Genomic DNA, 21,094 nt, shown 5'->3' with positions numbered 1-21,094 from the left:
GACCCTCCATTTCCTGCCACCCTCCCCCATCCTCAGCTGGGAAACTCTGATCCCCCTGTGGCCTGCAGCAGGACATCACAGAGGTGGCTGCTGCTTCTTAATACAGGCCCTTTTTTTACTTCCCTCATTAAAGATCCTAGGGCACAAGATGAGTAGGAGCCATTGAATCTGGTATCCTGTTCCAATCCCAACTCTGGTAATTACATTCTGCCCACCCAGATTCCCCTGCAGCAGTTTTTCTTCTATATTGTTCTTATTGACTTTTCAGGACTACATGACAGAGATGCATTTGGTACATAGGTGAACACATGGTAGATTGAGCAAAGCTCTGCGCTTCAGATCTGAATTGAATATGGCATTCTTTTCCACTTTATGTCCTAAATTGATGTGTAGCGTCACTGTGGGTTAATTAAATGATTGTCTGGTTCCACCCTAGAGGTGGCTATATTTCAGTAGTGAGTAAAATAATTCCTGTGTATTTAACCCCACATTCTCCATTCTGCTAACGCAAGCCGAGTTAGTGACCACAGTGGAAACAAGCCAGGTGTTGTGGGAGTATTTGCCTCAGCCCCCTGATTGCACAGTGACCTGTCCACTGTATGTCTGTGGGTCAAAGCTGGGAGGGGGACTGGCTGGCCTGGGAGGGAGAAGATGGGTTGATGACATCATCTCCTCTCAAACCTGCATAAACTCCTTTGGGGGGGGAGGGGGAAATAGTATTTGGAGCAGCAACCAACAGGAAGACTATGGTAGCAGCGCCTATGGCAGAGGGATTTTCTGGCAATGCCCACAGCCCTGCTTTATGACTAGGGTGAGGGACAAAAGGTTAACGCGGAAGATTTAGGCAGACAAAACATTACGTGACCTGGCACTGCTCATTTTCATTAAACAACTAGAACATACAAAATTAACATGGCACACAAGAAACAGATCAGTAACTGGCTAACTGCTGCTGGCATACTGTGTCTATTTCTTTGGTGTCCACCACTGAAGAAGGCTGTTGATAGGTTGGAGAGGGTTAGAGAAGAACCACAAGAATGTTTAAATGATTAATTTTAGTGCCTTTTAATGACAGACTCAAGGAGTTCAATCTATTTAGCCTAACACAGAAGGTTATGGGGTGACGATCACAGTCTATGGGTACTTACATGGGAAGCAAACAAACAAACATTTGATAACGGGCTCTTCAATCTAGCACACAAAGGGATAATAAGATCCAATGGCTGGAAGTCAAAGACAGACAAATTCAGTCTGGATTAAAGGTGTAAATTTTTAACCCCTAAGGGTAATTAGCCAATGGAACAATTTACCAAGGGTTGTGACGGATTCTCCATCACTGGCAATTTTTAAATCAAGATTGGATTTTTTTTTTAAAAAAAAGATCTGCTCTAGGAATTATTTTGGGGAAGTTCTATGCCCCGTGTTACACAGGAGGTCAGGCTATGTAATTACAGTGGTCCCTTCTGACCTTGGACTCCATGCTCAAAGAAATACAAAAGGGAGTTTCCGGTCACAGAGCCTGGTTCAGTCAATGGGCTATGCAAGGTGAGTGTGCTGCACGTAACAGACCTAGCTAGGCAACTGGAGTTGCTGAGTGACAGTCAGTCTGGGAAGACCCTGCCCATTGCATAGGTCAAGGAGATAAACTTGGGGATGGCCAAGCAGGTCAGAGAAATCAAACAGGGGGATAAGTCAAACCTAAAATCTGAGGCGATGGAAAGTATCAGACTTAATGAGTCTCCCTGAACAGATGCCCTGATCCTGAACCCTCATCATTACTTCCTTATCCTGATTACAATAGATGGCAATATAAATCGATGCAGCACACACACACTCCAAATTAACTATTCACCATTCTCCATTTCTTCCCACAGTGAACTTCATTCTTGTTTTACCTAAAAGAAAGATGAAGAAAGCCCCCCACCCCGCCCCACCCCACCCATGCACTTCCTCTTGTCGGCCTTAAGGAATTTACACATCATAACTGTGATACTAAGCCCTGGTCTACACTGGGTGTGGGGGGGATCGATCTAAGTTACACGTGAACAATGTAGCTGAAGTCGACGTACTTAGATCGACTTATTACGGTGTCTTCACCACGGTGAGTCGACTGCTGCCGTTCCCCCATCGACTCTGCTTGCACCTCTCATGGCGCTGGAGTACAGGAGTCGACAGGAGAGAGCTCAGGGATCGATTTATCGCATCTAGACTAGACACAACAAATCGATCTCCGCTGGATCGATCGCTGCCCACCGATCCAGCTGGTAGTGAAGACATACCCTAAGAGACTAGCATTGTATTCTGAATCTTCATTACACAGGTAATTCCCTCTGGTCAGGAAGGCACTGCCCACGAGAGATCTAAGTCTGAAAATATACACACTGTACTCTGCACCAAGGGTAGGTCCAAACCCTACCTAAGCACACGACTGTGCCCAGTCTCAGCATTGAGCAGGCAGCTGAGTGGGTGTTATGATAGAGGTGTTTAGAAAAATTAGTGGAAATGTACTGTCTTTACCAGACGATTTTTCCCAGCCAGTTTCTTATTGATATTGTGCATGTGCTCGGGGAACTACTGCCAACCATCTGTGAGATGAGCCCAAGCCCTTAATAGCTGACTTAAGCTAGCAGAAAAGCCTTAGGCATATTATTAAGGATAGTTGATGCCTTCCTTTTGGAGAGCAACACACCATCCATGCTTCAACAAATACTGTCTAGCCCCTTGCTCAAAAAGTCATCATTGCTTGTGGGGCACCTAGGCAATTGTAATATCCTGATCCCTAACCCTTTCCTAGTACCACAGCAACCCTTAGGGTAGCTGATTATCTACTTGCTTACACGTGGCTGATGTAGACAGTAGCTTGACACTGGGTCGCTCCCAACGTGGGTCTTTACACTCTATGAAATCAGTTCTGGATTAGTCTCACAGACAGAAAAAATTTCCCAGACATCACTGCACTTCATCCGATCACTGCACCACAGAACAGGCTGTTGCCACTCAGGACAAAGCCTACTGAACGGCTGATTCTGAATCCTGGCAGACCAGTCACAGGTTGGCATGTAGGGTATAAAACAGTGGTGGGCAACCTGCGGCCCGTCAGGATAATCCGCTGGTGGGCCGCGAGACAGTTTGTTTACATTTGCACGGCTGCCCGCAGCTCCCAGTGGCCATGGTTCGCCCTTCCCGGCCAATGTGAGCTGCGGGAAGTGGCGCGGGCTGCAGGGACGTGCTGGCCACCACTTCCCGCAGCTCCCATTGGCCAGGAACAGAGAACTGCAGCCACTGGGAGCTGTGGGCAGCCGTGCAAATGTAAACAAACTGTCTTGTGGCCTGCCAGCAGATTACCCTGACGGGCCGTGTGCGGCCCCTGGGCGGCAGGATGCCCACCACTGGTGTAAAAGATCCATACTGTCTATGAGACCATCTGCATAATTCTGAATCCTGTGACTACCAATGATTTCATGTACAAATTTAATCTGAATCAGGTATTCTTCCATCCCTATTAACATTGTTATAACATGCCATTGGTTTAGGGTTGCCAACTTTCTACTCACACAAAACCAAACATCCTTGCCCCGCCCCTGCCTTGCCCCTTCTCCAAAGCCCCGCCCCTTCTCTAAGGTTCCACCCCCTGCTCACTCCATCCCCCCTCCCTCTGTCACTTGCTCTCCTCACCTTCACTCACTCATTTTCATCGGGCTGGCTCAGGAGGTTGAGGTGCAGGAGGGGGTGCGGGCTCCAGCTGGTGGTGCGGGCTCTGGGGTAGGGCCAGGGATAGGGGATTTGGGGCACAGGAGGGGGCTCCGGGCTGGAGTCGAGGGGTTCAGAGTATGGGAGGGGGCTCTGGGCTGAGGCAGGGGGTTGGGGTATGGGAGGGGGTACAGGCTCTAGGCTGGGGGTGTGGGTTCCATGGTGGGGCCAGAAATGAGGGGGGTCAGCATGTGGGAGGGGTACCGGGCTGGGGCAGGGAGTTGGAGTGCAGAGGTGTGAGGGCTCTGGCTGGGGGTGCGAGCTCTGGGGTGGGGATTTGGGGTGCAGGCTGGGGCAGGAGGTTGGGGCACAGGTGGGGGCAGGGGTGCAGGCTCCAAGTGGCGCTTACCTCAAGCAGTTCCCAGAAGCAGCGGCACGTCCTCCCTCCAGCTCCTATGTTGAGACACGGCCAAGAGGCTCTGCGCGCTGCCCCATCCGCAGGCATTGCCCCTGCAGCTCCCATTGACCACAGTTCCCAACCAATGGAAGCTGCAGAGCCAGCATTTGGGGCAGAGGCAGCATGTAGAGCCCCCTGGCTGCCCCTACACGTAGGAGCCAGAATGGGGACGTGCCACTGCTTCTGGGAACCACGTGGAGCCAGGCAGGGAGGGAGCCTGTCTTAGCCCCACTGCGCCGCTGACCAGACTTTTAACAGCCCAGTCAGCGGTGCTGACCAGAGCCACCAGGGTCCCTTTTTGCCCTTTTTGGGCATTCCGCTCAAAAACTGGACACCTGGCAACTCTACATTGGTTTGGGTTTTTTGTAACGTATCCATTCTTATTTGTCACTTGCAGTCATTGTTTAATCTGGTTCATTGCAGAGTTCAGCTTTTGCAAATTCCAGTATGTTTGGAAAACACAAATTGGAAAACTGTATTACATAATGTAAGATACCTATAACTTTTCTCAGTAGCGTAACTAACAATCAGTACCACCACCAAACAATTCATTTTGTAAATATCCATCAAAGCATAAATATAAGATGAGGGCAGACACTAAAACTGTGTACAGCATTGGTTCTCCACCTATTTACCATTGTGTTATGTGGGCCACATCCACACAATACATATACTACCCTTATGGCCCTGAGGATGTCACATGGGCTGCAGCTGTGTGCTGATTGGGCCGCAAGAGGCCTGCAGGTTGAGAACCACTGCGGTACAGAAATGCAGGGCTCTTCAAGTCACCCTAGGCTCAGGTACTAAATATCTGCACCAAGATTCAGGGGAATTACTGCTGGGTCCTGGTGGTAGGTGGACCCATTTAGTTTCAAGCAGGATCTACAGGAGTTTAAAGTATCTCATTGGCCCAAACGGAACTCCTAGGAATAGCTATCCTTATGCTGAAGTTTATGTGGTTTTATTGTTTTTGAGTCACCAGCATAGTCAGACCCCAGGAAGTGGAAGGGAGAGGGCAGTGAGTTTGGGCATGGAACAGGGCCTGGCGCTCTGTCAAAGACAGGGTAGGGACTCCATGTATTCATGGTAAGCTTTAAATAAAATTAAATTTGTATATTCAAAAGTTGAGCTTTTTTAAACATTGCTTCATTTTGTGCACACACAAAATGGGTGTGTGAGTGTAAAGCTCAGATTTGCACACACATCAGGCAGTCAGGCATCTACCCACACAAATTTAGGCAAATGCAGGTTTTGCAGGTGTTAAATGGGTGTGGCTAACCAAAACACTTTTCAAATTTTTTTTTAAAACTTGGTCTATAGTGAACTACGCACAATGCTGCCTACTGAATGATCCCGGATTTGGTTAGTACAAAGATAATGTAAGGTCCTGATCTTCAGTTGTGCCCTTTTGCACATGCCTGACTTGTTCATGGGGCAAAGCCCCCGTGAAGAACTGGGTCTATATTTTACTAATAGTCTTGCATGCAATATTCAGACGGAAGGTGATGAATTACAAACTACTGTGTGTTATGGTCCAATCCAAAGCCCATGGAATTGAACAGAAAGACTCCCATTAACTTCAGTGGGCTTGGGATCAGGCATCATCGGCCTAAATTTCCCTTGAGGCCTTTTTGTGTGTCACACTGCTTTCCAGCTTAGTGTCAGCAATGTCCAAACACTGCATGTTTCCATTAATTGCCTTGAAGGAAGTAATGTGCAATCCAACCCACAAAGACCACATCAGGATGGGTTTGCTGGAAAATGGCAAAAAGGAATAGTCTTAACTGTCTCATTGTTGAGCACAGCCAGTAATGTGCTTTTCAGAATGACAAACAGCATTTTCAAAACAGAATGCAGTTCACTGAATAGCCTACCATACCAATGACTCAGGGACTTGAAAAGGCATTTAACTTCAGCAGTGAACTATACCTGATCTTGGCTATATATTTTCAGCTCAGCTGTAGGAATACGAATGCTGGATAGTCCAAATCCTGCTACAATGCAGGGAGGTGGACCAGATGACTACAATTCAGCACTGAACATTTTTCTTTGAATTTGTTTGTAACCTTGCACTTCTCTCCTGGTGCCTTAGATTTATCAACCCATTGTTCATTAATCAGGTTCATATGCTGAACCATGCTTGCTAACTTTATTCTTGTTGTTTGGTCACCTGTCATTCACAGTCCTCAATAGCTCCACATGGAGTCCAATTAACAACCATGTTACAAATGGATCAGTTGCTCCAGAAAAACCCTGGCAAGAGTTAAAACTTCTCAAGGTTTAGTTCCTGCCTCTGCTATACACTCTGCAAGACAAGTCCACACTGCTGAATCTGAGCATTGACATCTGACACTCTGTCTAATTAGAGCAGTGGTTCTCAACCTTTCCAGGCTACTGTACCCCTTTCAGGAGTCTGATTTGTCTTGCGGACCCCAGGTTTCACCTCACTTAAAAATTACTTGCTTACAAAATCAGACATAAAAATACAAGTGTCACAGCACACTATTACTGAAAAATTGCTTACTTTCTCATTTTGTCTGTATGAAATGTTAGTTTGTGCTGACTTCGCTTGTGCTTTTTATGTAGCCTGCTGTAAAACTAGGCAAATCTCTAAATGAGTTGATGTACCCTCTGGAAGACCTATCTATCCCTGGTTGAGAACCACTGAACTAGAGAAGCCAATGGAAGGGTTTGTGTCAGCGATGAAATCCCCAGAACTAGGAAGAATGGGTGCTGTATACAGGGCCGGCTCTCGGCACCAGCAAAACAAGCTGGTGCTTGGGGTGGCACATTTTTAGGGGCGGCATGGCCGGCGCCAGAATGCCGCCCCTAAAAATGTGCCCCGGCCGCCCTAGCTCACCTCCGCTGCTGCTGCCACGGCACGCGAAACAGCTGATTCGCGCGCCGCTACTCGCCCTCCCTCCCAGGCTCTCAAACCTGGGAGAGAGGGGGAGATCCCGAGCGGCCGCGGCGCAGGAAACAGCCGTTTCGCGCGCCGCTGCTCCCCCTCCCTCCCAGACTTGAGAGCCTGGGAGGGAGGGGGAGAACCGGCGCCCACGCCACGGCCACTCGGAATCTCCCCCTCCCTCCGAGGCTGTCAAACCTGGGAGGGAGGGGGAGACTCCGAGTGGCCGCGGCGCGGCTTTTCCCCCTTCCTTCCTCCCTCCCTCCTAGGCTTAAGAGCCTGGGGGGAGGAGGCAGGGCTGGGGATTTGGGGAAGGGGCGGAGTTGAGGCGGGGCCGGGGGTGGGGTAATTAAATAAGGAGGGGGCAGCCAAAATTGTTTTTGCTTTGGGCGGCAAAAATCCTAGAGCCGGCCCTGGCTGTATAGTCATTTGTTCAGCCAGCAAAATGGAGACAACTGGGGAAAGTCAGCAGTTGATGTGAGATGGCTATTTTTATTACGACAAGTCAGCTGGGAGAGCTGACCCAGTCAGACGAGATTGGTGGAGGGGTTCTTACTTAGTTTGGTGGGAAGCAAATTAGAAGCCTCAGGCCAATTCAGGTTGGCATAATTGGTTGGAGAGGAATGTTTCTCACTTCCGTGTGCCTGTCAAATTTGGGAGGGCTCCCTCTCAATGCTCTCCATAATCATCAGCCGTTTCGTTTCCTTGCTTTTATTATATAAATAGATATCTCATATACTATAGAGGAAATGTTACAATATTTTTTCCCTAGTGACTCTGTGCACTTAAGCATCTTTTTGTTACAACATTGAAGCCTTTTCAGGCAGGATAGGGAAGGTTTGATAAAGACATCTCTCTCTCTCTTCCACATAAGTGCAGGGTTTGAACAAAGGAAGGGGGAAGCTTATGTATTCGGTGCCATATTTATTTTATTAGTGCTCAAGGAAGAGAAGAGTCTAAATTTTGTTTGTCGAAGACCTTTTAATGAAAAAAAATGCTGTGGGTTTTGCCTGTATAGGTCCACTTTATATTTTGCTCACAGTAGTTATGGCAAAACCTCTAATATTTCCCCACTACGGGATCCAGGGATACATTTACATCCCAAAGTTTGTAAATTTAAATGCCTAACTTGATGCATAAGGAAAAGAGATTACACCTTAAAACCACAAACAAAACCACTATGTGGCAATCTTTACTACCCCTTTTAAGTGAATGTTCATTTTTTTCTGATACAAGGCAGGTATATCGTTCAGTATTACAGGTGGGTAGGGTGACCAGACAGCAAGTGTGAAAAATTGGGACAGGGGGTGGGGGATAATAGGAGCCTATATAAGAAAAAGACTCAAAAATCGGGACTGTCCCTATAAAATCGGGACATCTGGTCACCCTACAGGTGGGTATGTTTCCAGTTCTGTTTAGAGATACTGTAGAATACCACAGGCCGTGAGTTTTTGAACCTATGCTGTTTGCTGTATATCTCCCCCTTAGGCACCATCATTTAAAGGCATAATTTCAGTTACAATTGTAATGCTGATGACATACCGGTTTGTGTTTTGATCCCAGCTGACCCTGGGAAAGCAATTTCCTGTTAGATTAGGTAGCTAAGTGACATCCAGTCTTGGATGTCCATTATTTTCCTGAAGTTCTGATTATTGCTTCATCTTTCACAGTTCCTTTTTATGGGTGCATTATGCAGCCTGTTACTAGAGTCTATAACCTTGGGTTGTCTTTGATGCAGAACTTTCTGTAACTATCATTGGGGAGGAATCCAACCCTCACAGAAAAGGCTCGTGTTTTCTGCCATCTCTGGAATACAGCAAGCAGGGCCGGCTCTAGGCACCAGCAAAACAAGCTGGTGCTTGGGGCGGCATGGCCGGCGCCAGAATGCCGCCCCTAAAAATGTGCCCCGGCCGCCCTAGCTCACCTCCGCTGCTGCTGCCATGGCGCGCGAAACAGCTGATTCGCGCGCCGCTACTCGCCCTCCCTCCCAGGCTCTCAAACCTGGGAGGGAGGGGGAGATCCCGAGCAGCCGTTTCGCGTGCCACTGCTCCCCCTCCCTCCCAGACTTGAGAGCCTGGGAGGGAGGGGGAGAACCGGCGCCCGCGCCACGGCCACTCGGAGTCTCCCCCTCCCTCCCAGGCTCTCAAACCTGGGAGGGAAGGGGAGACTCCGAGTGGCCGCGGCGCGGCGCCACTTCTCCCCCTCCCTCCTAGGCTTCAGAGCCTGGGGGGAGGAGGCAGGGCTGGGGATTTGGGGAAGGGGCGGAGTTGAGGCAGGGCCGGGGGTGGGGTAATTAAATAAGGGGGGGGGGGGCGGCGGCCAAAATTGTTTTTGCTTTGGGCGGCAAAAATCCTAGAGCCGGCCCTGACAGCAAGACTGTCTCAAGAGAAGCAGAGTTTAATTTTGCCATTAGCACATCTTGTTTGGAACAGTGCAGTGCACCGTTCACAGGCCTTCCAGACTGTTTGAGATTGCTACAACATGCCCAGAGTTCTACAGCTCAAAGACTCCCTGACTCCAGAGGTACATAGTGCATTACATCAGTGTGCAGATCTATACAGTGCTTCTAATGAAGGTTCAAATTGATTTTCCTCCTCAAGGTTATCCCTGGCATTACCTGCTTGGGTATATTAGAACACTGCTGCTTTAGTACACCCTGCTCCCACAGGTTTCCTGCAGCTTCCTACAGTAAATGACTAAAGACTTTTGGAGGTCTGAGCTGCTGTATAGTATACTTTGGCAACAATTTATCCACCTAGGGTTAGGGTACTGAGCACAAAGCCTGGTTAAAACACAGCCATGAGATCTGGGTTGTAGTCCCACTAGCTTTGCCAGTGAATCCCTGTAGAATTTGGACAAGTCACTTATTCTCCCCAGCCTTACTTGGAGAGAATACTTTCCACCTTACAGGGTTGTTGTGAGGCTAAATTCTTTCAAATTTGTCACGCACTTTGAGCGCCTGGGATAAAAGGAGCTAGTGAGCAGCACAGGATTAATCTTATATTATCAATGCACCATGCAGACCCATTCAAATTAATGGGGATCACTTGGGCAAATCCCCATGCAGCACACTGAATATTCATCCAACATGTGTAGCCCATGGAGCTACCATAGCCTTTTATTATATTCAGTAACTCAAGGAACCTACAAACCCATATCCTGTAAGACAATCGCTTAAGCAAGTTAGCATAAATATAGCCAAGCCTAGTAGATCTGTGATCCTTGGGATAGATAAATGGCCTGACAGCTACCTTTAGATTTTGGGGAACTAGGAATAGCTTGCTCAATAGCAGGAGTTGGAACCTAATGGTACTAAGCAACTGCAGGAACACTGAAGTGCTACTGGGCTTGGATATTTTAGGATAGAATCATCGGCAGATATCTAACCACAAACTTGGCTGAGCAATAGGTGACATATGTGATGATGAGTTAAATGGCATTAATATGGATAAGGGCACCCCAACATGATCAGGACAAGGAAGTCAGATTTGGACATGGAAGGCTGGGCATTAGCATGATAGTTCTCAGGCCCTATAATAGGGCAAACCTCCAGGTAGAGGGGGTTAGCTTTGTATCATTCAACCCTTCAGCTCTATTGTTATCTATCGCCAATCTTAGGCATTGGGGAACTTGGACCATCGGACTCATTTGGCCAGCCAGAGGCAAGGCTGGTCCTTTGTCTCTCACCACCAGGTTCTCAAGGAAAGTTGTACAGTAAAAGCTGTGTTCTCCAGCTCTTTACCAACCGGAAAGTCTATTAACCGGCATTTCTGATATCTCCCAATACAAATCTTCAATCTAGTAACCGGGACTAGTATCCTGGCACGGAAGTTATGCAATTGCACATTCTGCACTCCCCTTCTATGCAAAAGAGGCAGAAGACAAGCAAGCAAGATGATATGGGGGATTTATTCAAAAAAGCAGCTTCCAAGGTGTGTCACAGGGTCATTACAGATTCAGCCCAATCTCCTACACCTTCTGCATCTACAATGATAATTGATGTTGATAATGATGACCCTGAGGCACTGCAAGATGCTGAAGTGCCTTCTGAATCATCAAAGATTAAATTATGTTCAGTATAATTTAGTGTTAAGTGATCTGGGTGTACTCCATGTGCGGCCCATAGTGATATGTAGTGTCAGAAGATAACCTATTGTATAGAAAACATTACCTGTATATACCTAAGTGCTTCAAGAAACCAACCACTCTGCAGTGCGACACTACTACTGGATTGGTGAGTACCTGTATACTATTTTATACTTTATTCATTTTACTGTATTCTAATTATTTGAAAATAGGTATTCCATTGGGAAGTATAACTCTTAGTTAACCGGAATATTTGAATTACCAGCACCCCCCATTTCCCCAACATGCCGGATAACAAAGCTTTTACTATATATAAGTCTAAGAGCTTATGCAAGGAATGATACCAGAGATATCCCCAATCCTGTATTATTCCTCTCTGCTTATGTGGTTTGGAGCTTTTCTGTCTTTATCATTGGCTCTAATAAAAATCGCCAAGGCTTTGCCTGCAGTGTGAGTGTCCTTGCCATATACCACGAGGTTCCCTACAAGATACTGAACAAGTTGGTTTTAGTTCTGTGCAGATTGATTCTGGGACAAGAACTCTATTATCCTCAGCTCATTAATTAGGATCAATTGCAGGGCCGGCTCCAGGCACCAGCTTCTCAAGCAGGTGCTTGGGGCGGCCATTCCAGAGAGGGGCGACACGTCCAGGTATTCGGCAGCAATTCGGTGGATGGTCCCTCACTCCGCCTGGGAGTGAAGGACCTCCCGCCGAATTGCCACCACAGATCACGATCGCGGCTTTTTTTTTTTTTTTGGGCTGCTTGGGGCGGCCAAAACCCTGGAGCCGGCCCTGATCAATTGGCAATCAATACTATCATTATTAACCATTAAATAGGATCAGGCCACACATATAACCAATATTAGACTGAAGGAGCATTTGTTCAGCTCCGTTTCCGCCTCATGGGGAGACTTTCTCCCAGGTTAGCTGTATGTATATCCCTCAGGTCACACACCAACTAGCAGTGGCCCTGTGATCTTCCCTCCTTACAGAGAGTTTCAGTTACCCCCACTATCATCACAGAGAAAGTGAAGCAGCTGCTCTGTGATGCCTCCTCTTGGTTCCAGGATGGGGTTGGGAGGCCTCCTCCAGCATAGGTGGGTCAGAGTTGTATAGGAGGAAAAGTTCAGGTAGAAAGGGAGCCCACAGCTCTTCACAGGCCCTTTTCTCCTCCTGCAATCCACCACATTGGAACCCAATCCCCATACTACCAGACATACTGGGGCCTTGTCTCAACTGCATGTATCTAATCCCATTAGCTCTGTCTTCAGAGGGCAGGCCACTTACAGCATATCCTCCCAGGGGTTAAAGTAAGGGGCAGCACTGCTAAAAGGCAGAGGAAGAACTCTCCCTCCTCTCCCTCACCCTGGCTGAGGAGAGGTTAGCAAACCCCAGTATTCAATCCTCCCATCTCCTTACTGTCTAGTGAGGGAAGGACTCAGCAACAGAACCCTGGTTTCCCTCCCTTACTGGAAGTTCTGCATCGCTTGTTTAGTTCAACAGCTGCTACGGTTTGGGGCACGTTCAAAATACTGACTGGAGTCTCTGGCACGCTCAGTGGCTTTTAGCCAAGTTTGTGGAATTAGTTTCTATGCGGATGCACAAATCTCTGAACCAACTGCTGTTTCAAAACTTTTGCCAAAGAAACAGCTGTCCGATGATCAGTTTTACTGGTTTTTAATTTTCTGTCCAACTTCTTTCGTCTACTGTGAAGGGCATTATGGAAACCTGCTTTTTTTTTTAAATGATGGATATTATAGCCAAATGCAAATGATGTGCACATTTCCACAGAATGGCACTTGCAGCTCCATAGACCCAAAACTGAAAAGTCTGGGAATTCTGCAGCCAAGAATGAATTCAATACATTCACAAGTGAAGACTTCCAAAACACATGACATGAACGGTGGAGAGTTCATTATAAGTTGCTAAAGAAATGCTCAGAAATGACCTATAAACCGAGTCTTTAATTTCTGTACCCCTCTTCTTTACCAATCAATATCTCTGTTAAGGTCAGAGAGGAACAATGAGGACACATATTTTGTGTTTACTCTTGAGTCAGGAATCAAAACTAGAGCTTCAGAGAGCTGTTGGACGCTTGAATCTCTTGTAAGCAATTTCTTTAAGGCTGAGTGCAACATTCAAGCAAGAAGCCCATTAGACTCCCACTGAGCCCTGTACTTATGAACCTATGTTCCCAAAAAGTGAATGCCACTCAAGTGTACTAGCGATATGAAGGTTCAAAGGAAAGGTACAGCAAGTACCCCCCAGTCTTTTATCAGACGGAGCTCCATGACAATCTCTGGGGAGGGGAAAAAGGAGTTCTTATGAATTTTCACACACCAGCAAGACATGGATTTTCACATGCAGAATAATGATCTCTCAGTTCTGATCAACACTGGTCCAAAACATTTCAACCTACCTATTCATAAACACCCCTCCCCCTCAAAAAATAATAATGTGTTGATAAAACTAAGGGTGCAGCATACTCTATTTTAATCAATCTCTACAGAGAAATGTGAGACTCTGAGCATAGATATAGTAAGTACTTTCAACCTACTTTACAATAGTCAGGCAATTCCATTGTATGGAGTTATTTAAGGAGGGTAAAATATTTCTTCTTTTCTGGCTCTGGTACTATTTGAACTGGCAGATCACTGGCCCTCTTTCTGGACTCAATCTTGCAAGGTGCTGGCACTCTGGCCCCAATTCAGCCGAGCACTGAAGCACATGATCAATTTTAAGCCCCACCGAAGGTAAGCACCGGCGTAAGTGCTTCGCCGGACTGTCGCCAGAGTGCTCCACTCCTTACAGGATCAAGCCCTCTATCTTCCTTGTGAATGTAGTGTCTGTGAAAGGCACTGGTTCAAGAGCCTGGCTGAATATGAAGTCCTCGATTGATCCACAGACCAGGGACGGCATATGAGGTGATGCCCTGCCAACATGCCCCAATCCTGAGCTGGAGGGATCTCTCCTACGGGCCAAGAGGACAGAACAGTGCTCATGCACTTTCAATCCTGAGCATCTCTGATAACAAAAATGTCTGCTGGGATGGTGGTTTTTGTGATGTGGACTCCTGCTCACTGGCCTGGGAACTGAGCCAAAATAATTGTACATGCTGTTGACTAACAAGCAGCCAAACAGTAAGAAATGTCGCTCACTATTGATCTGGGCTGGATCTGAACCAACTCCCTAGAAATTAAAAGCTGTATATTCCATTATGAATCTTGTGAGGGCTAAAGAGCTTGCCTGATCCAAACCGCAGTGAAAGCAGTGGAAAGACTCCCATCAGCTTCAATAGCAGATGGATCATGCCTTTAATTTAGGGAAAACATGCATTTGCTTCTATCCACCTTCTCACTTGCAAAAAGATGTGTGCCCACACTCCCTTGTCTCTGCTCATTTCCGGACCCAGTTCTAAAGATGCACTCCTTTTTTAAAGGAACCATCCCTGGACTTGCCTCACCCTACACTGCCTCACAGCCGTCGGTCCTGATTTTCCATTGCCTTGCACTGTGTGTTGTCATCTACACTTGGCCACAGTAAGCACAAAGTAGTTGCCATTCTGATCTGGTAGCTTTTTACAGCCACTTTCTCTGCACTTCTAAAACCCTTGTCCTCTTTGCTTTTTCTTTCTCACCACTATTCACTTCTCTTCTCTGTAGCTCTTGCCATCTGGACCAGCTTTCCTGTATCTTTCCAGTTCATGAAGTTTCCGTCTATTTTTAAATGTCACCATAAAACAGACATCTTGCCTTCTATCTTTACATTCCTCGTCTATGCCTTTTCATTTTTCTCTCCTTCTGTTAATGGTCTTATGACTGACTGTTTCAGCATTTTTCACCACACAAGTTTCACCACATTCATTGCTTTCTTTCTCATACTGGGGCAGATCCTCAGCTGGTGTAAACCATCATAGCTCCACTAACTGCAACTAAGAATCCACACCCATTTTGTATCGCTACTTAATTCTATAAGTGTCTGCAGATACCTTTATGCAAAATCAAGTTTCACTGCACTGCAAGCAGATTTTTTTTCTCCCAATCTATTAAGATTCCTAGAATTCGTTTGGAAGATACAGTTGGAGCAAATTCAATTTAAATGTAGTTAACAAGAAATTTTAAAAGGCTGACAGTGAACTTTCTTCTTCATCGATCTTACAGGAAGCTTCCTCTCGGCTTCAAACTCAGCACTTTTAAAAAATAAGATGAGTAGAAAAGGCTTCCTTAGCACAGGTATAAGCAACACTATTTTTTTTTATTTCCATTTTTGTCATCCTGCAGATGGAACTTTCTGTTTATAAAAACAATAGATACAAATTGCAAGCATACACCTTACCCTTTCACTACAAAATATTAAGACCGTACTTTAAATTAATATGAATTAATATTTTACTTATTTAAATATCTATGTTTTCCTTGATTCATGCACAAAACACTCGTTATCACGAGTCTGCAGATTTTGCATCTGTTATTCTGGAAGGGCCTGGTGGTGCTCTGAGTTGGTGTGTGGGGTGGTGCTTCTGATGATGAGCTTGGAGAGGTGGGGGGTGTTTGAAGGCAAGAAGAGAGGGTTCAGGAAAGATTTCTTTCAGGATGGGGTCCCCATCGAGTACGGGTTGTAGTTGTTTGATGATACCTCACATGGGTTCCAGTGTGGGGTGGTAGGTGACAACGAGGGGTGTGCAGTCAGAGGGGGTTTTATTTCTGTATTGAAGCAGGTTCTCTCATGGCATTTGGGTGGCCCATTCCATGATGCGATCTACTTCTCTGGTGGAGTGTTCTTGTTTGGTGAAGGCAGATTTGAGTGTATTAAGGTGTATATCCTGGACTTTTTCCAGTGAGCATATTCTGTGGTATTTGAGCTGTCACCTACCACCCCACACAGGAACCCAGATGGGGTATCATCAGAACAACAGATGCAAAACCTGCATCTCCACTATGTCAATGATCAACCCCGCCCCTCGAACAACTTTCAAATGCCTATCACAACAACATGTGGAGTACCTCATCCAGTACATGACATGCCCCAATAACAACTATGCGGGTGAAGCCAGACAATCACTACTCTCTCAAATGAACTCACACAGGAAAATGATAAAAGACAAAAACACCCTGTCGCCTGTGGGTGAAACACTTTTCACAAAGCAATCACTTTATATCAGACCTATCAGTCCTCATCCTCAAAGGAACCCTGCGCAACACTTTCAAATGACAAGCCTGGGGGCTTAAAATCATAATTTTGCTAGATACTAAAAATCATGGTTTTAATAAATACACTGGATTTATGGCTCATTACAACAATCTTTAACCACTAACCCCCCTTTTTGTCCTGACTACAAGAGTGTTAACAGGCCACTTCACCTTGAATAATCCTTTAGAATATGTGCTAACTACTTATGACAGTGGTCCCCAAACTTTTTCCATCATGCCCCTCCTAGAGTGGCATGCCCCACAGTTTGGGGACCACTGACTTATGTTCAACTATCTGTTCCATCTTGTATTTAGCTGTGACAGTATAAAGACCTTTCCCAGACCTGGGGAAGAGCTCTGTGTAGCTCAAAAGCTCGTCTCTCTCACAAACAGAAGATATTACCTCACCCACCTTGTCTCTCTAATATCCTGGGACCAACACAGCTACAACAACACTGCGTGTATCCTCTATAACAGCTGTTCCCTGATCCCTCACCCTCCTCCGGTCACAAAAAGAATTCTGTGGAACTGCTAGGGCATATGGACTCTGATGGACATTATGTTTCTTGCAGGAATATTGATACCACTAAGACTTATTGAACTTAATGATCTAAAAAAAAAAAAAAAAAAATCCATGGTCTCAACTTCCCAGTGCTTTTGACAGCTCCATTCCAGCTTAGGCTGCATGTAGTATGGATCAAGTGATGTCGAAAACACATTTTAAACTGTCTTCATATTTTAATTTTTAAAGAAAACAACTCTCATTCATCAACCTGACATGCAGACACAGTAGCACTAGGACTGTCCCAGGTTCCAAAGGACTGAAAGTTCATCTGACCTGAGGATGTTTGTTCCCCCTGGGTAATGCTCTGGCTTACAATGGCTTTTTCAGGGATGCAGTGCAGCCCAGAATTTCTGGAACACTAAGTGGTATGGCTACATTCCCTCCCTCATCTGTCCACTGATGGCTAGAGTAGTGCAAGGGTTCAGTACCTCTTGGGATTTAATCCAAAATGTTCAACCTCAAGGGCCAAAGTTTTGGCTGCCCTGGGGGCCTGATTTTCAAAGGCACTGAGCACCTGGAACGCCAATTGGTCTCAGTAAGAGAAAGATTAGGCTACTGTCCTTTAAAATGAAAGCTAGGCTTGATGGAAGAAAGATGCAAAACAAAATCTACTTCCCAACTAAAAAAAAGGAATCACTCTAGCTTCAAAGGCCTCGCAAAATCCAAGCTCGAATGGCTCTCTCTGTGAAAAGTGAACTACAGAATCACAGCATGGTCTGACTGACTATCAAAGGAGAAGCATCCAGTGAAGTCAATGGGGTCGCTCAGTGGTAAATGAGGGCAGAATTTAGCCCATTAACTGCAATTTTCCATTCAGGAACAATCAGTATTTTATTGGTCCATTGGGGCTCAAATCTTCTGGTTCAAGTACTCTTGAATTTTAAACTCAGCAGAAATTCTAGCCATAGCTTGTCTTTTAAAAGTCATATTCAGATACTATGGGCCAAATTCTCCTCTGTTACAGTGATGCAATGATAGTGTAACAGAGAGGAGAATCTGGCCCACAGGATTATGATGTAGAGTTTGCGGTGCTCTGCACCTCTGAGGATCAGGCCCTAAATTAGCAAGTGAAGAGTGCAAGAAGTGCAGCTCTTCACATAACATGCATGTACCACATGACATTTCAGTTGCTACGCTAATAGAAATATATCAGTCTGCTTGTAGCTTGGTTTTTTATACCGCCTTCTGTCTGCCAACTTAAGAGATCGAATGCATCAGCAAAACTCTCCTTGTCCATTAACGTAATGATTAATTAATACATGATTATCACAGAGGTTTCGAGACACTAGGCCAAATTCTGCTCTTGCTTACATCTATGCAACCTCATTAAATTAAATTGGTCTGGTGAGAGCAGAATTGGACTGACTGACTTTAATGCAATACATGTGGACTAGAAGACTGTATAAAGCCAATGCTCTCTGGTAGGGAGGCAGACTGCCCCACCAGGAGCTCCGCCTGATGTAGGCACAGTGAGCCTGATTCACCATTACCCTGTACTTCGTGCTGGCACACACATCAGTGCAAAGCGAACATAAATAGCTGCCAAACCAGAACGTTGGCATTTTAGAATCACTTTGCACTAGTGAAAAACAACAACATAGGGTGAATTGGGCCTAATACCTCTGGAATCCCTGGGACAGCCCAGACCAGAAGAGATCTTTCCATGCTCCTGGAAGGGCAGAGGGAGGGGTCCATAATCCCGAGCATGCCCCTCCCTACCTCACCCTCTTTTGGGCAAGACTGCATGTTGAGAGAACTAAGCTCAAGAGGTTCTCACGCACAAGGATCAGCCATTGCCCAGGAATCCATGGGTGGAGGAGGCTCCTTCCATCATCCCCACACAAACTAGTCACATATGCATATACTGGGCTAAATTCTAATACATTGTAGTCTGAAATGCACCTCACAGCACTAGGTATCTTGTAATTAATCAGAATCCATCAACTTTTCTTCACTACTGTGAAACACTTGTGGTATTGCACCATATGGGTCAGACCCTCAGCTGGCATAAATTGGAACAAGTCAGCTGAAGCCACTGGAGCTAAACCCATTTACATCAGCAGCAGATATAATCCCATAGCATGCAGGCCAGCATGAAGTAGATACTATTACTTCCTTATCACCAGACATGTTAGGACCAGATCCTGTAAGGGGTTTGACTTGAAGGCAGTGAACATCTTGCATACTCAGGCCCTTAACTTGCATTAACACAACACTGTTATATCGTATACATCATCGTTTCAGCATGTGCTGACAAGCATTAATCATACACAAAAAGCCGAGTTGGAAAAAAAAATGCAGGGCTGCAATGGGTTTGCATGGCTATAAATGAGAACAAAATTTGGCCCTCTGCCCTCAGATACACCAATGTGATGTCCACGGCCATCAATGGGAACTGCATCCATGTATGTGAGGGCATATTTGTAAATACAGACTTGGGAGAACAAGGGATAGGATGCAAGATAAGCCTTGTAAGGCTGGTTAAACGCTTACGCATTTAAACGCAGAGCCCTTTAGTTGTTCTACCACCCCTCCCAATATCAGACTCTAACCAGTGGAGCTGAACACCCACATCTCATTTTCACCCATGGAGCCACTCACTTTGGTTGGTGAAAGAATTTTTCCCTATGCATTTACAAAAAGTGTTCTTGTTAATCTCATCATGCTACTAGCTTTATTATAAAAAAAAAACCAAACTTAGTCATCTGCATCATAATAAATAAATAATATTGAGAAATCAAGGGCCTGATTCTCCACTCCCTTGTGCATTTATAGCAGTGCAAAGTTAGAGCAAAGGGGGTGCAAAACACTTTCCAACCGCTTTGCACAGGTGCAGATGCTACATAAGGTGCCAGACAATGAAAAATCAGGCCCCAAGGCTTTGGGATTTTGAACATAAATACTGTCTCAATAGATTTTAATTCTGCAGCTTTCTGAACTCAGGTTATACACCTGGGCCACATTCTGCCCTCAGTTGCAACAGTGTAAAACTGGGAGTAATGCCAGTGAAATCAGTGGAATTACTTCAGATTTACACCAGCATGCCTGAGATCAGAATCTGACTAATCCCTTATCCATGGCTATATTGGCCTTCTGTGAATGTTTAGGTGCTGTTAACCACCAGTAGGGTGACCAGATGTCCCGATTTTATAAGGAATGTCCCGATTTTTGGTCTTTTTCTTATATAGGCTCCTATTACCCCCCACCCCCATCCTGATTTTTCACACTTGCTGTCTGGTCACCCTAACCACCAGAGAGAGATCAGACACAGCATTACCCAAAACTGAAAACGTAAGACTGACAAATCACACATCACAACAAGTGATGAGAGAGAGAGATAGAGAGAGATCTAAGTGTATTACACTAATGCTAAACAGTATAGTGCCTCTTAAGCTCAGGGCAAACTCCCACCCTTAGCATTGGCTGCTGGGCGGGGGGAGCATAGCAAAGCAGGGCAGGCTGGTTCAAGATGAAGTAGTGCAATGCACTGCCATTTGTTTCTTCTTTTACCAGAGTAGCATGTACCCTTATGCTAGTGGCTGCTGCTAGCTGCAGCATACTTGCTAACTAGCCTGGGAACTAGGCACTCCGACAAGCCAGCTTGTCATCCCATTGAGGGCCTAGTGGGGTTGGCACACTGGCCAAGAGTTTTTCCTAACATTCCTGTGAGTAGTAAGGGGAGAGACCCTGCACTGATGTCTTGAGAGAGGATATGGGAAGACGAAGAACCCTACACCATCTTCCTCAACACATCAGAGGGCAGGGGCTAGCCCAGAGAGAAGATTAGAACATTGCACATGTGCAAAGAGACATTACAATCCAATCGAATACGCTGCACATTCAACTTCCGTCAACAGATGCAATGAAAATAAATTCACCCTCACCAATATTTGGCCACATGTTTCTAGATAGGTCTGTACAGAAACACAAGAAGAATCCTCTGACAATTGGACGACCAAGATGTCTCAAAGAGGACCAGTCTCTTATGTATTTCTCACAAACTAACTGTGCAGATTTCAATGGCAAAACAGACACACCCACCCCAACCATCGTTCTGTTTTCATGATCACAGTACTGCTTTTCTAGCCTGGATAAACTCCCTACAGCAGTAGTGGGCAACCTACAGCCCATCAGGGTAATCCGCTGGCGGGACGCAAGACAGTTTGTTTACATTTGCAGAGCCACCCGCAGCTCCCAGTGG

General features: G+C 45.9%; 1 protein-coding gene across 8 annotated transcripts in view; it reads right to left on the bottom strand.

The window, feature by feature from the left end:
• The window catches only part of SYT17 (synaptotagmin 17), a 75,900-nt gene that overhangs the window by 35,408 nt on the left and 19,398 nt on the right, over positions 1-21,094 (bottom strand). The gene's annotated exons all lie outside the window — the stretch shown is intronic.

The sequence above is a fragment of the Trachemys scripta genome, chromosome 10 (genome assembly GCF_013100865.1).
Source record: "Trachemys scripta elegans isolate TJP31775 chromosome 10, CAS_Tse_1.0, whole genome shotgun sequence".
NCBI classification, from domain to species: domain Eukaryota; kingdom Metazoa; phylum Chordata; order Testudines; family Emydidae; genus Trachemys; species Trachemys scripta.
This window is presented reverse-complemented; position numbering and strand designations above follow the sequence as displayed.